Genomic DNA, 14585 nt, shown 5'->3' with positions numbered 1-14585 from the left:
TTCCCCCCCTTTTCTTATTTAACTCTTTTCTTCAAACTCAGCTAACATTCCTTGACTTTCCTGCTCTGCAGTGTCTAGGAGGAGATTATTTTGCTGTTTGGTCAACACAGTTTCCATTAACTTTTACATAAGACTCCTCATGCATGGGATGATACACCATCCCATCACTGTAACTCCTAACCAGATCATCAGAGGGGTGAGCATGGGTACCATCATTTCCTACCACTTTCTGAACCATTGCTCTAGTGGATCAGAGAAAGGATCCTCAGTTCCAGGATTTCCAGCTCACTCATCATCCCTGTAGGGCTCCGTGATGGTTGTGTTGTCAGCGGTGAATGTACAACATTGGCCCATGAACATTACACATACTCCTCCTTTTTCTGCCAGAATCCTTTCCAAGGCCAACCTATTCTCCCACATCACCCTGCTGGTGGCATCTAGTTGTGTGGCTATACCTTTAACTGCATCGTGAGTATAGTTAACAATCCTTTGCTGGTTATAGTAAATATAATTAATCCAACCCACATTCTTGATTACAACCACCAGAACAGGACAGATTCAAATCCTGCAGCAATCTGATTTCTAGCCTGAAACTCGTTTGGCACTCCTCCTGGAACCCCAGTGGGATCTGTGTAAATATGGGGATCAAAGGAGCCCCCGGCCTCTCTTTCTTCTTCCTAGTCTGTCCAATTGAAAAAGGTTTACAATATGCCAAAGTGAAAGGAATAGCCAATTGTATGAGCGTGCAAGTTCTGCTCCAGGTGTTGGGCAAGGCCGCAAGTAATGGTGCCCCATAAAACCATCAGACGTCAACCCTGGGTATCGATAGTGCAGAATGATTGGCTTCTGAGGATACTCGGCCATTTACGCATCTGGATAAATTTCCCGTAAACTCCGAGTACTATTTCCAGACCTTGAGAGGCAGGAGGTATAGATTACGTTGGAGGACGGGAGCTGGATCATTTTGGGGAACCTTGCTCTTTACCTCTATTGGAGGGGAACAGCAAGGAGAGAGTCTTATAGGAAGTGTTTCCCCAGGCAGTTTCCTCCTGACACAAGGCACGCACACATTCCATCCTGTTACTGTCTGAGGTCCATCTGAATGGAAATGGGACCACTTGGGCCTCCTGCCTTCCTGCTGTACAAGCGTAACAGTTGCTTTCATTTAGGGCATGTACAGAATATTTAGTCCATTCCACCCAGGCATTTGTTTCCTTATATTCTACTTCTATTTGCATGGTAGTGGCAGTGACAATGTCCTTGGGTGGGGCTACCAATATCGGAGCAAACCTTCCTAGGGGATCTTGTCCTGCAACATCTACTCCTAAACGTAGCCCTAGCCAATCTCTTGGCCTAAAGGCTGAAATATCCAAGTCATTCAAGTTATCTATAATCAATAGACTTTACTGGGTAAGCATGATCCAGATTTTACACATTTCCCCAGCCCACATTGTAAGCCCCTGCAATTTGCCAGACCACTAAAGCAAATAGACAGCTTACAGTTTCTTTAGTGTTAATTTCAAGAGGCTATGTCCTGGTGTGGCTGTCCAAGTTGAGGTGTCTCCACCCAGAGAAGCTGGTGGTCAGCCCTTAACCCATGTGTGTTGGGTCCAACCTCGTTCTGCAGTCTGAACAGCAGCCTCAGTGGTAAGCAAAGACAAGGTAGGGTACTTCCCAGGAGGGTCCCAAATTGTTTCCCTCCATGTCTTGACCAGAACATAGTCTCCTGGTGAATGGTGATGATCCAGGAACTCAAGAGGAGGGTCTTGGGCCAGGAAGCCTTCTAACCTGATAGAGATTAAAGTAGAAGAGATACCCAGAGAAACTAAGATGGTGGCATAGAGAAACACTGGGAAATTGCTGCCTCCCACAACAACTTCAAAAATACAACAAAAAGACAAAATGGACATCATCCAGAACTACAGGAAGGCTGGCTGAGTGGAAATTCTACAACTAGAAGGAAAGAGAAAAACACACTGAGAGCCAGAGGAGCTGCGGAAGTAAAGTGCAGAGGTACGGAGGCTCGCGCACGCGGAAAGGGGCTGGCACCTGAGGACGCGGCTGTCTTTTTGAATCAGGAGGGAGTCACAAGCTCCTGACTGCTCTGAACTCCGGTTCCGGGAAGTCTCTGGGGACCCAGGACTCATACGGGGAGACGCTGGACTGTCTGGCAGCAGGGAGAACTCTGAACTTGAGGGCGGCTTTCCCTCAGAGATGCTTGCAGCAATTATCGGGACACTGAGACACACGGCCCCTTAGGGAAGGGCTGAGGACCAGCCATAGCTGCTTGCTCCGCCCTTTGATTCCCTGAGACCCCGCCCCACCCAGGCTGCGACAGACGCTTTTGCATATGAATGCCCTGGCCCTTTGCAACTGAAAATTACCTAACAAACTGCAGCGGGGCCCGACAGACCCAGAACTTCCAAGAGAAGGCCCAAGGCCCCACAGCGGCTTGCATTGCTTCACAGCTGGGCCTCATCAGGGCACCTCCAAACTCCAAAAAAAGGAAGGGGAATCTGCAGTTCTCTTCGTAGCTCCTGCTGTGTAACCTCAGGCAGAGGCTAAATTAGCACCTCCTTAGATCCAAGAGCCAGTGTACCCAGTGGTCAGAGGGGGACCATCCAAATTACAACTCCTCAGATCCATAAGGGACACACTCAGGGCACAGACTCAGTGAGCACCAAAGCCCCACAGAAGCAAGTCTTGCCCCAGAAGGGTGTCTTCAGCACAGAAGTTCTCCCACTGTAGACACAGCTGATTCTCACTGCCAACTGGCCTGGAGGTCAATTCCTCCCAGTGATCCTACAACAATCAAGGCATAACTACAATAAGACTGTGCAAAAAGCCCACAAGGGGGTACACAAAGAGTGTCCACCTCAGGTAACTGGGGAGGCTGAGCCACTGGGCCCTACAGGACACCTAGCACACAAAACCACTCTACCAACACAGGGAAGCAAAAAAAATTGTGGAGACAAAGAAACAGGTCACAAATGACAGAAATGGAGGAAAGCAAATGACTGGATATAGAGTTCAAGGCCACGTTTATAAGGTTTTTCAAGAATTTTATGGAAACCGCTGATAAATTTACTGAGACCCTGGAGGATATGAAAAAAGACCAACTAGAAATTAAGCATACACTGACTGAAATAAAGAATAATATACAGAGATCCAACAGCAGACAAGAGGATCCCAAGAATCAAGTCAAAGATTTGAAATATGAAGAAACAAAAAAGACCCAACCGAAAAAGAAAAAAGAAAAATGAATCCAAAAAGATGAAGACAGTGTAAGGAGCCTCTGGGACAACTTCAAGTGTGCCAACATCAGAATTATAGGGGTACCAGAAGAAGAGAGAGAGCAAGATATTGAAAACCTATTTGAAGAAATAATGACAGAAAACTTCCCCTACCTGGTCAAAGAAATAGACTTACAAGTCCAGGAAGCGCAGAGAACCCCAAACAAAAGAAACCCAAAGAGGACCACAACAAGACACATCATAATTAAAATGCCAAGAGCAAAAGACAAAGAGAGAATCTTAAAAGCAGCAAGAGAAAGACAGTCAGTTACCTACAAGGGAGTACCCATACGACTGTCAGCTGATTTCTCAACAGAAACCATGCAAGCCAGAAGGGAGTGGCAAGAAATATTCAAAGTGATGAATGCCAAGAACCTACAACCAAGATTACTTTATCCAGCAAAGCTATCATTCAGAATAGAAGGTCAGATAAAGAGCTTCACAGATAAGAAAAAGCTAAAAGAGTTCATCACCACCAAACCAGCATTATATGAAATGCTGAAAGGTATTCTTTAAGAAGAGGAAGAAGAAAAAGGAACTCTTACCATTTGCAACAGCATGGATGGAACTGGAGAGTGGATAAATACCACATGATCTCACTCATTTGTGGAATATAATGAACAACATAAACTGATGAACGAGGACTGATCCAGAGATGGAGAGGCATTGATTGGACTCTCGGGCCTTGGAGGAAAGGTAGGGGAGGATAGGGTAAGGGGGAAAGATCAACCAAAGGACTTATATACAAGCATATAGGCCTAACCAATGGACACGGACATTGGTTTCGGGAAGATGGGATTTACTAGATAGCTCCAAATTGCTGTTGAACCATCTCAGTTTCCCCATTCCACTTGTCCTGGCTTAGTGGCCTGTGCCATTTATATAGCTTCCTTTCCTCACAAACCTCACAAACCTTACAACTTTCAGAGCCCACTTTTTTTCCATTCAAAATAACACCAAAACCATAAATTCTTAGCCCTTAGCCTTAATATTTAGGCGACATGTTTCCTCAGATTAGCAATACATTCACATTTTTAAGACATATCCTATATAATAATAATAATAATAATAATAATAATAATAATATGCAAATTGACCAAATGGCAGAAAAACTGGTGGCTATGATGCTCACTGACCACCATGGGGCAGACACTCAATGCAGGAGCTGTCCCCTAGTGGTCAGTGCACTCCCACAGGGGGAGTGCCACTCAACCAGAAGCCAGACTCACAGCTGGCTAGTGCAGCGGCTGTGGTGGGAGACTCTCCTACCTCCGTGGTAGCAGTAAGGATGTCAGACTGAGCAGGCCAAAGTCATCAGTCGGACATCCCCTTAGGGCTCCCAGACTGTGAGAGGGTGCAGGTTGGACTGAGGGACCTCCCCTCACCCTGAGTGCACATATTTCGTGCACCAGGTCCCTAGTTTTAAATAAAATACAAGACTTATCATTAGCATATTCAGATCAATCCTCTAGTTTCTCCATATGAAGCAAACTCAGATTAATATTTTAGTATCCTGTTATTTCAAAATATCTTGATATTTAATAATTTTTACCATTTAACCCAGCAAACTCAAAGTTTTAAGTTACAACAATTTTGAGATTTTAAAGATAATCATTATTATCCCGGGCATTTTATTGGCAATTTGGTAACAGGGACATCTGATCTGCCTTTAGTGGCTTTCATGTGAATGTACTATTTTATTTTACTTTTCTTTATAAAAATGGGAGTTTATATTTTCTTTATAAAAATAGCTCCCCCCACTGCTATTTCAGCAACTTGCTGGAGAGCACTTCAGCAAATCTGCTCCTCCCAGTGTTGGGGACAAAAATCTGGAACTTGTATGCCTCTAGGACCTGGGAGTCAACCTTGGATTCTCATTCAAGAACTGCCCACCATCATGGAAACATTAACCTTGTTTCTCAAACAATGGAGTCCAACCATAGCCTGCACTGCCCACTTCCCCATGCCTGTAATCCTTACTTCCCTATGTCAAACTAAGTCCCCAAAATATAGAAAGCAGGCAAAGTAAATCAGTAACCAAATTTACATTACAGACAAAAAACCCTCTTACTAGCTAAAAGTTTTAGGTGCTGACACCCTGAGAGGGAAAGCACGAAAAGTCCCCAATATTAAGAATTCACAGCAGCTGCTGGGACATTCCCTCAATCCCTGCCACGTGTTTAGCCTCACCACAAATAGCGGGGCTCCCCCAAAACGGGACATGCCCCATCTTTAAACAACTCAAACCAAACAATAAAGAGAAACATTAACAGACACACTCTTATAGGCACGCACAAACCATAGACATCACAGAATGCCCTGCATAAACACACACACACACACACACACACACACACACACACACACACCATGAAAAAACAAATACTAAAGCAGAGCAATGTCTCCTGCCCCTGGTTCAGGGACTGTCCTCTCCCTGAAACCTCCTGCGCCGGGCTGCATATCTGGCACTTCGGCCAGACGGGTCATGCTGTGCTGTCTGTTCCTAAAACACATAGATAGGAAGGCACTGACATCAGGCTAGGCCTTGAGATATGGTCTCATGGCCCCTTCCCGGCACTCTGTACTCTCTGTTCCTAGAACACATAGATAGGAAGGTAGTCACTGTATGATGCTATACTGTGTTGGGAACTAATTATGTAAACAAGGCTTTGTAACTAACTCTGTGGTTTTTGCAAATAAAAATGCTGTAACTCTTGCAGTCAGCACTGCAGTTCAGCCTTTGCTTTGGAGGGGTGCTGTAACTGTAGTCAGCTGGCCATCTTAATAAAGGCTCTTAAATTTAAATTCTGAGTTGGTGGTCTATCTCGCTGAGTGAACCCATAACACTCCCAATAGACTATCTGGGGGAATGTATTTCCTAGGCGTTGAATTTTTGTTTCCCATGTGTGGAAACTCCCTCGTGGCTATGTGCCTAAACTCCTATACTGGAGGTTTCTTGCACTCCTCGAGATCCACTTCATCCCTCTCTGGCTGCTTCCCTTGCAGTAGAATGGAACTGCAGATCAGAACCCCACACTTGCTTCATGTCCAAGACACATCCCAGTCACATATACCCGACCTCAGAGGATACCCAATCACCAAAGTAGTACTCAGTCCAATTCCCACCTTGGCTCATGCATGAGGTTACCTGGTTGCCACAGTGCTGCTTGTTTGAGACCTTCCCACATCGCTGGCTAACTCTCCATCCCGAGCTTGCAGTCAGCCATGGGAGTAGGGGGATTGGGGTAGTGGCTGTCCCTCCTCACCGAGGCCACTGCAGCGTGGCAGTGGGGCACTCCTCCTCAAGAGAGGGTGCAATGGCCTCTGTAGTGACCAGTGGAATCCCAGACAAGCCCCCCAAATTGTTAGAAATAAGGTGATTCCCAAAACCAGGGGTCCTGGCAGAACACAAAGGATACATGGGAGCCAGACAGCAAGGAAATATCTTTACTCTTGCAGGAGAGTGCCCATGCACACAGGGTCTGGGAGCATGCTCACTAAGTGGGCAGTCCAAAAGGGGCACGTCATCTGCCCCTCACTCTTGATTGGTCAGAGCTGAGGCTCACAGTCTTGCACAATTGGCTAATTTAAAGGGAAAGGGAGGGGTTGACCTTTGCATTTCAAAATGGCGGCCCCCAGGGGAGCTGCAAGTCACGTGGGCCAGAATGGCGGCTGCCCACATTCCCTTCTTTGACAGAAAAGATTACTTGTTTACTCTCACAATGGCCACGGGCTGTGCGGCCTCTAGGAACATGGGCTAAGGCAAGGAAGCAGGAGCAACTCCAGAGACGCAGAGAGCCACACAAGAGCTAGCTCCTTTGTCTGGGGATCATCTATTCCCACATGTTCTGTATTTGCTGTGGATTCTGTTCCAGGTTAGACTGACAGGCACCTTCCCTACGTCACCCCAGCTTTACTGCGCCTGTGTCCACTCCCCGTTGCCCAGTCCCTTCCCCGTCATTGTGGGAAATGGGCCGGTAGTGCCTGGGGTGGGAAGTTGGCGCTTCCTGGTGACGCTGCCCAAAGGGACACGCTGAGAACGTCTGGCCTCCCTTTCGCTTTCCCTGTGATTAATAACCAGCTAATCACAACCGCACAGTGAGACACTGACTACAAGGGACCGTTGGAAAATGTTGAGGGTTTCTACTCCTTTTAGGTGTGATTATGGTATTGTAATTATATTATTTAAAGTTTAATTTAGAACCACATAATAAAGTACTTAAAGATAAATTATACTGTGCAGGATTTACTTCAAAATAATCCAATGTGTTTGAGGGTAAAAAAAAAAGTGGATGAAATGAGAGGCCATTAGAAGATGGTTGCTGTTGTTTGGTGATGGATACACAGAGAGGTTCATTTCTGTAACCTTCGGGCTTGTCTGAATGCTTGTTATAAAATATTGGGGAAAGAATTTGGGAAAAAGGAAAACAGAGAAGCAACAATTGAGAAAGAAATCTTAAAGCCAGTCTGACTCAAGAACATAGGTATGAAATTTCTGAACAAAAATACTAAGCAAATAAAATTCACCAAAGTATATAATAAATGAAAAGAAAAAGGAGTTGACCTCAGAAATGTAAGGGTTATGAAAAACTATTAGTATAATCATTAAGAAATTAAAGGAAAACAGTACACTATCATCGTAAAAGGGAAAAAAATTATTTGGTGAATTTCTACACCTATTAGTGAATGATAAAAAAAATTACCAAAGAAGAAGAAAAGAGGAATTCCTTAACATAATAAAGAAGCCTACAGAGACTCAAAAGGAAAATATTAAAAACATTTCCTTAAAAATCAGAAATGTAAAAGTATCCCAACATTGGAGATATCTTCTATTCAACTATATGTGTACTATTTTGTAGAAAGTACACTTAGAAAAAAATACCAGAAAATTTAGACATGGTAGGAGAGTAAGTGAAATTATGACTATGTGCAAATGGTATGTTTTCACCATGTAAAACTCAAAGAATATACAAAATTAATTGTTAGAATAAATGGAAGAAGTTAGCAAGCAAGAAGAATATGGTATCAACTTATCAATTCCAATTGAATTTTATATTCTAGTAACAGATTTAGAAAAAGTATTTCTAAGAGATACCAGTTTTACCAAGGAAGAAAAATATAAAGTACTTAAGAATATAGCTAATAAAAAATAGTCAAACTCTCACAAGAACATGTTAAACTATAAAGAGACCTAAATATATGGAGAAATCTATTATGTTTGTGAAGAGAAAGAGTCAGTAGTCTAAGGTTGTTCCTTTCCACGATGTTGATCAATGGACGTGCAATTAGAACACAAACAAGGTTTTGTTGATAATTTCATGAACTAATTTAAACATTCAGAGGGAAAAACAGAGGACCAAGAATAGGCAACATATTTCTGAGGATAAACAATGTGGTAAAGAATTTTGTTTGACCATACATAAGGCTTTTTACTATAGAGTAAAACAGACATGGGGAGAGCAAATTTGACCAGCATGAGCAATCCAAGAGAGAGCAAGGCAAAAGCTGCAATGTCATTTAAAACCTAACCTCACCCGTTGCATGGCCATTTCTGCAACATCATATTGGTTACATGGGTCCGCCCTATCTGGCATGGCATGGAATTACACAAGCATAAGAGTCTGAGCACCAGGAAGCAGGGACCGTTGGTGTTATCTTCATAGCTTGCTGCGTGAGTTGGAACCTGGTACTTTGTCAGTCATGGGTCAGAAATTCTGTGTAAGTGTTTTGATTCTTCTCGCTCTCTCTCGCTCTCCCTCATTCCCTTCCTCTCTGATATCTTCAGAATCTATGTGATAAATATATGTACATGGAAGGAGGAACGTCAAGCAGTTCCATCCAGTAGCCCTCAAACCTCAAATAAACTAGATTGTGTATGAGAGCAGGGGACAAAGTGTTTATCTCCTACTTTCTAAGTAGTCTGATTCCCAGGGCCCTACCTATGCAAAATGTTCAGTTATGAGCTGAATTATTACCACTCTCCTGTTTAAAATGTTTCAGTGGTTTCTTTATTAGCTGGTCGTCTGATTACCTATTGCTGCACAATTAGCTCTTTTAAAGACAGTGGCTTAAAATAACGATTTATTATTATTTCTCCTGGTTCTGTGAGTTGACTGGGTTTACTTACGTGGTTTTTCTGTGGGATTTCTCATGCAGGTAGTGGCTGGAGCTTTAGTCATATGAAGGATCAAATGAACTGCACCTCAGGGGTGGAAGTTGAAGCTAACTATTGGCTGAGGGCTCAGTTGGGCTGTTAAATAGAGGAAATAGCAGGGGTCCTCAAACTACGGCCTGTGGGCCACATGCAAATACAAATATTGTATTTGTTCCCGTTTTGTTTTTTTACTTCAAAATAAGATATGTGCAGTGTGCATAGGAATTTGTTCATAGTTTTTTTTTTAAAACTATAGTCTGGCCCTCCAATGGTCTGAGGGACAGTGAACTGCCCCCCTGTTTAAAAAGTTTGAGGACCCCTGAAATAGAGGGTCAGTCAGCACAGCACCTTTCCATGTGGCTTGGACTTCTCATCACACAGAGGTGTTAGAATACTAAGATTTCTTTCTTTGTTGGTCAGGGTTCCCAGAGGTCAAAGCAGAAGCTTCCATGCTTCTTAAAATAGGTTGAGAAATGCCAAAATGCTGTTTCCACCAACCTCCATTGGTCAAGCCTGAGTTTGTATTCATGAAGAGAATGAAGCGCACCATCATGTTTATTTATTCACAACGGTTTAGCTAATTACAGCAGTTGCCTTTCATTGCATAATGCCTTAGGAGACTTGGATTTTAATTTATTTCCTCCATTTAACGTGTTATTTTGAGTAACTGACTTTATCTTCCCCTCCTTGCATCTGTGTTTCTCAAATTTCCAATGAGGATTTTGGACAGAGAGGTCTCTGAGGTCCCTTCTATAATCTCCCTATTGTTGGCTGGAATGCTGGAATATCGTGAAGGTGGATCAAGAGACCTTTGGAAAAGAGTTATTGCTCCCATATTAAAGTCTCAGATCATCTCTGAGGCCATCATTTTTCTCCTATTGCACCAGAGTGGTCATTTGTGAGCAAGCTTTGGGAAAAGTGCACAGTCAGGAAACCTGTCTGGAGACAGAGCCATTACGGAGAATTTTTAACTATATTATTTAGTCGGTTACTATGTGGCTATTAGAAACAGCTGATTTCCAAAATGAGAACACATAGACTAGGAGCTCCTTGCATATGTGCATAAGAAGATTATACTTAAAGAATCAGCACATAGTATTTTCAATGAAATTTCTTTATTTCAAGTGTAGTAATTTGTTAAATTCTGTGATCTTGGTTCCTATAGTGCTTGAGAAGAGCATGTTGCTTAAAGTACTTCCTATGGCTACTGGCATGTGTATGAAAAATTATCAGGGAAGAATTCAATTTCTAAAAGCACATATTCTTTCAGAAAATCTTTCAAAAATTAGTAAAGCTTGGTAAGTGCTGTTTCTAACTACTCCTTGTTCTGTGGGTTAATTTTAGCCTAGTAGAGAGACAGACTGTACACATCAATACACTAAAATTTTAGCTAAATCGAAGAACAGAGTAGGGTCCACAGGTTGATGCAGAAATAGGTTCTATGAAAGAGAATGTTCTGAAGGAAAATATCTAGAGATAAGGTTATTAAAAGAAAAGAAAAAAGAGAAAGAAAAAAGGATTAGGAGCAGAAAGAAAACATCAGATAATCTGAAATTCTTCAGATATCAGATCTTGAGGGTTAGCTGGAGTTAAGAACTGAGAGTAAAAGAAAATTTTGCTCCTTAACCTCACATTTAAAAAAAATATATTTTATTGATTTTTTACAGAGTGGAAGGGAGAGGGATAGAGAGTTAGAAACATTGATGAGAGAGAAACATGAGAGAGAAACATGGATCAGCTGCCTCCTGCACACTCCCTACTGGGTATGCGCCCACAACCAAGGTACGTGCCCGTGACCAGAATCAAACCTGGACCCTTGAGTCCACAGGCCAACACTCTATCCACTGAGCCAAACCGGTTAGGCAGTGGTCGGCAAACTTATTAGTCAACAGAGCCAAATATCAACAGTACAAAGATTGAAATTTCTTTTGAGAGCCAAATTTTTTAAACTTATACTATATAGGTAGGTACATTGTTATTAGCTTAATTAGGGTACTCCTAAGGCTTAGGAAGAGCCACACTCAAGGGGCCAAAGAGCCACATGTGGCTCGAGAGCCGCAGTTTGCCGACCACTGAGTTAGTGCAACCTCACATTTAATGGTCTGAAGTGGGAAGAAGAGAGAGGAAAGGAATTGTATAGGAAATACTATTAAATACATAATGTATAATAGCCAAGGCTTCCCTTTTCTTATACTTCCTTTTCTCTTTGTGTTTCATAGATTAACTTTTGCTGCTTAGGGGAGAATGGAGACATGAATTCTATTTTAATTGAAGAGATGGCCAAGGGTTAGGACAGAATCAAAATGCAGACACCAACCTGCAGGATTAGGTAGAAATGGAATTCTAGGTAAAATAACCAGATACACCAAACACAGTTCGAGGCAGAAAAGGAATGGCATGTCTCAAAGCTGAGATTGACCCAAGACAACTGAGGAGAGTCAAGGAGCAGAACATTCCAAAAACAAATTCAAGAGGACACACTCTCAGGAATGGTGAGAATGCTGGCTCCAGCCCTCAGGGCTACTTGGGATTAGGTGACTCAACCAGAATAGGGAGCCCGGGTGTGTGGAGTAGAGAAAACCTGGGGTTGGGATTCCCAATAGGATTCTTAGGCTGGAAGTGATCTGAGAGAGTATGAACGCTTTAAAGTTACGGTGCTCACTTTCCTACTCAAGATGTTCCCTGGGCCTCCAGGTACCCATGCGTAGTTGTCCCCATGCCGGCCCAGACGGTGAGTTAGTGGAAAGGACACTCAGTGAGGCACAGTGATTAAGGATTGGGCTCTCAAATCAGATGGACTCATCTCAGGATGTTTGGGTGGAAATTAAATAAAATAATGAATGAATATCCTTAAGTATGATGCCAGCATATAATCACATAATACATGACAGCTAATAAGAATATTTTCTTCAGTGTCTAGTTGTGTCATAACAGTGCTCAATAATTAACAGTGGAATGACATAAATACATAAAAACGGTCTGCAGATGTAAATTATAGAGAAGTGACCCATGGAATAATTTGTGTAGCTTACCTATTAGTTGATCTGGCCTTTATCAATTTTGCTTTGAGGACGTCAAGCCAGCAGTGATGTCCAGCCATTTGTATTCTCTGTATAGCTTTAAATGAAATGAAATGAAATGCTATTTATTTTTAAAGGGTGTTCAGATGTTTCTAATTTGGGAAAAAACTTTACTCATGAATTCAGTTATCAGGGAACTGCCAGACTAATTTGTGCAGAAGCTCATCTGATTGTAGATACCACTTGCTCAGCACGAATTTTGTGCCGGGCTCTGTGCTAAGAGCTTTATGTAAATTATTGTTTTGAACATCCACATCATCACTGTGAGACAGCTAAGCTTACCTTGCTTTTCACACAAGAAAATGAAACCTTGGAGAAGTTGGATAACTTGGTCGTGCTTCCTCAAAAGTAACAGAAAGAGGACTAAAACCCAACACCAGAGCTATGGTCTTAGTCACGGGTACTCATTTCTGGAGGAAATAGATTTTTTTTTCTATTAAAAATAGAGTCTTGGCCTTTGCTGAAAGACCATTAACGTCTGCACCATGGGAGAGGAAATATTTTTTCTAAAGTATTTCATTTACCATTGGGATGGACCTGACATTTAGAAGACCTGAGCCCAGAAAATCAGATTTCTGATAGATAGACATGGAGAGGACTGAAAACACTAGGGAATTCTGTGAGCAGCGGCCACATGTCGTTATTTGCTAAGCTACACTAACCTACTGGATACTAAGAAAAGGGATGTGTTCAGTGGAGTTAGCAGATTCTCTTTACTTGTACAAGTACAATACTAACAATTCCTTGTCTCTAGACAAGCACTGATACTGCTCCCGCACCTATGATAAATGCTGTGAGCGCCAACTCCCCTTTGAATTAGACAAGTGCCTAAATTGCCAGTACTGTCCAATATTTCTGGCATTCAGCAGCAACGCATTAAATTCTGAAAAGATCCCGTTAATTGCTCTGTGACATGATAGGTTTTTGGAAGACTTCACCTGAGTTGATGGATTCATTAATTTCAGAACATCTTATTTGCTCTCTGGAATTTTCATGCAGAGTTTAAATGTCATTTTATAAAAAGATATTTACTGCACAGAATATTGGTCTGATTCATTTTGGAGTGCAAATAGGAATTGCTCAAATTGTCTGCGACTGCACCATTGGCCTTGAACATGTCTCATTGGGTTTCTCGGTGATGCACCCACACATGTGAATTTAGGTGCACATGTGTGTGAGCATAGGTCCAGAATGGTGATTTTGCTTTGCAAAATTTAACAACGTATTTCAAGATTTTTTTCAGGTGGAGCCTTTCCCCACAATTACTCCAGCTGTAGGTAACACGAGAGCTTGACTGCAGCGTATTTCAGAAAATCCCTCTGGAGTGGGAAGCTATGCTAATCGGCACACCTGAAGAGCTCAGAGAACACTCATCAAGAGGACAGCCTTCCGAAATCTGAAGGGTAAGTGCAGGGGGTGGGAGCAAACAGAAGTGCATTGCAGGCAGCTTTCTTCATGTAAAGGCATGAGCTGAGGATAAATGTCAAGGTCTGGGAGCTGCAATGGTTTCAGGCCTCAGCAGTTTGTGTAGAACTTGGGGGATCTGAGACAATACAAAGACATACCAGCAGTCTTGGGGAAAGGTACTATCAGTCGTAAAGGGTAGATTTAAAAACTGGACCATCGGCCCCTATGAACTCAGGTGCAAACCTTGAAACAAAGGCTGAAGCTCTGGCCAGCTGAATAGGCTGACAGTGTGAGAGTGATTTGTCTCAAGGGCAACCTGAGGATCTAGTCCAAGTTCAGCAATTTCTAGGCTGGACGCTTGAGGAGTAAACTCAGATTCTATAAGTTAGTGGGTAGATCTACTAAATCACTGGCCACCTTGGTTTGATGGGCTGTGTGATTGACATGAATGGAACCAGCATGGAGGAAAATGGTACTTTGAGCCCACCGTGTGTTCTCCAGCTTCCTGGAGAAGTCAGATAAGTCGAGTAACAACTTCTCCGCACCTGTTTCCTCGGTGATAAATGGAGGCACTATCTGAAGTTCCTTCTGGGAATCAAGGAGAACATGGACTTACTGGCACCGCACGAGTGCAACGAGGCTGGCACAGCC

General features: G+C 42.7%; 1 long non-coding RNA gene across 1 annotated transcript; it reads left to right on the top strand.

The window, feature by feature from the left end:
- Positions 1-8943: 8943 nt before the first annotated feature.
- Positions 8944-11936, top strand: LOC118652439. Its single transcript, XR_004966638.1, has 3 exons — positions 8944-9011; positions 10613-10745; positions 11667-11936. It is a non-coding gene; the product is annotated as an uncharacterized LOC118652439 (long non-coding RNA).
- The last annotated feature ends 2649 nt before the right edge of the window (positions 11937-14585 follow it).

Source organism: Myotis myotis, unplaced genomic scaffold (genome assembly GCF_014108235.1).
Source record: "Myotis myotis isolate mMyoMyo1 unplaced genomic scaffold, mMyoMyo1.p scaffold_m19_p_30, whole genome shotgun sequence".
Lineage (NCBI taxonomy): Eukaryota > Metazoa > Chordata > Mammalia > Chiroptera > Vespertilionidae > Myotis > Myotis myotis.
This window is presented reverse-complemented; position numbering and strand designations above follow the sequence as displayed.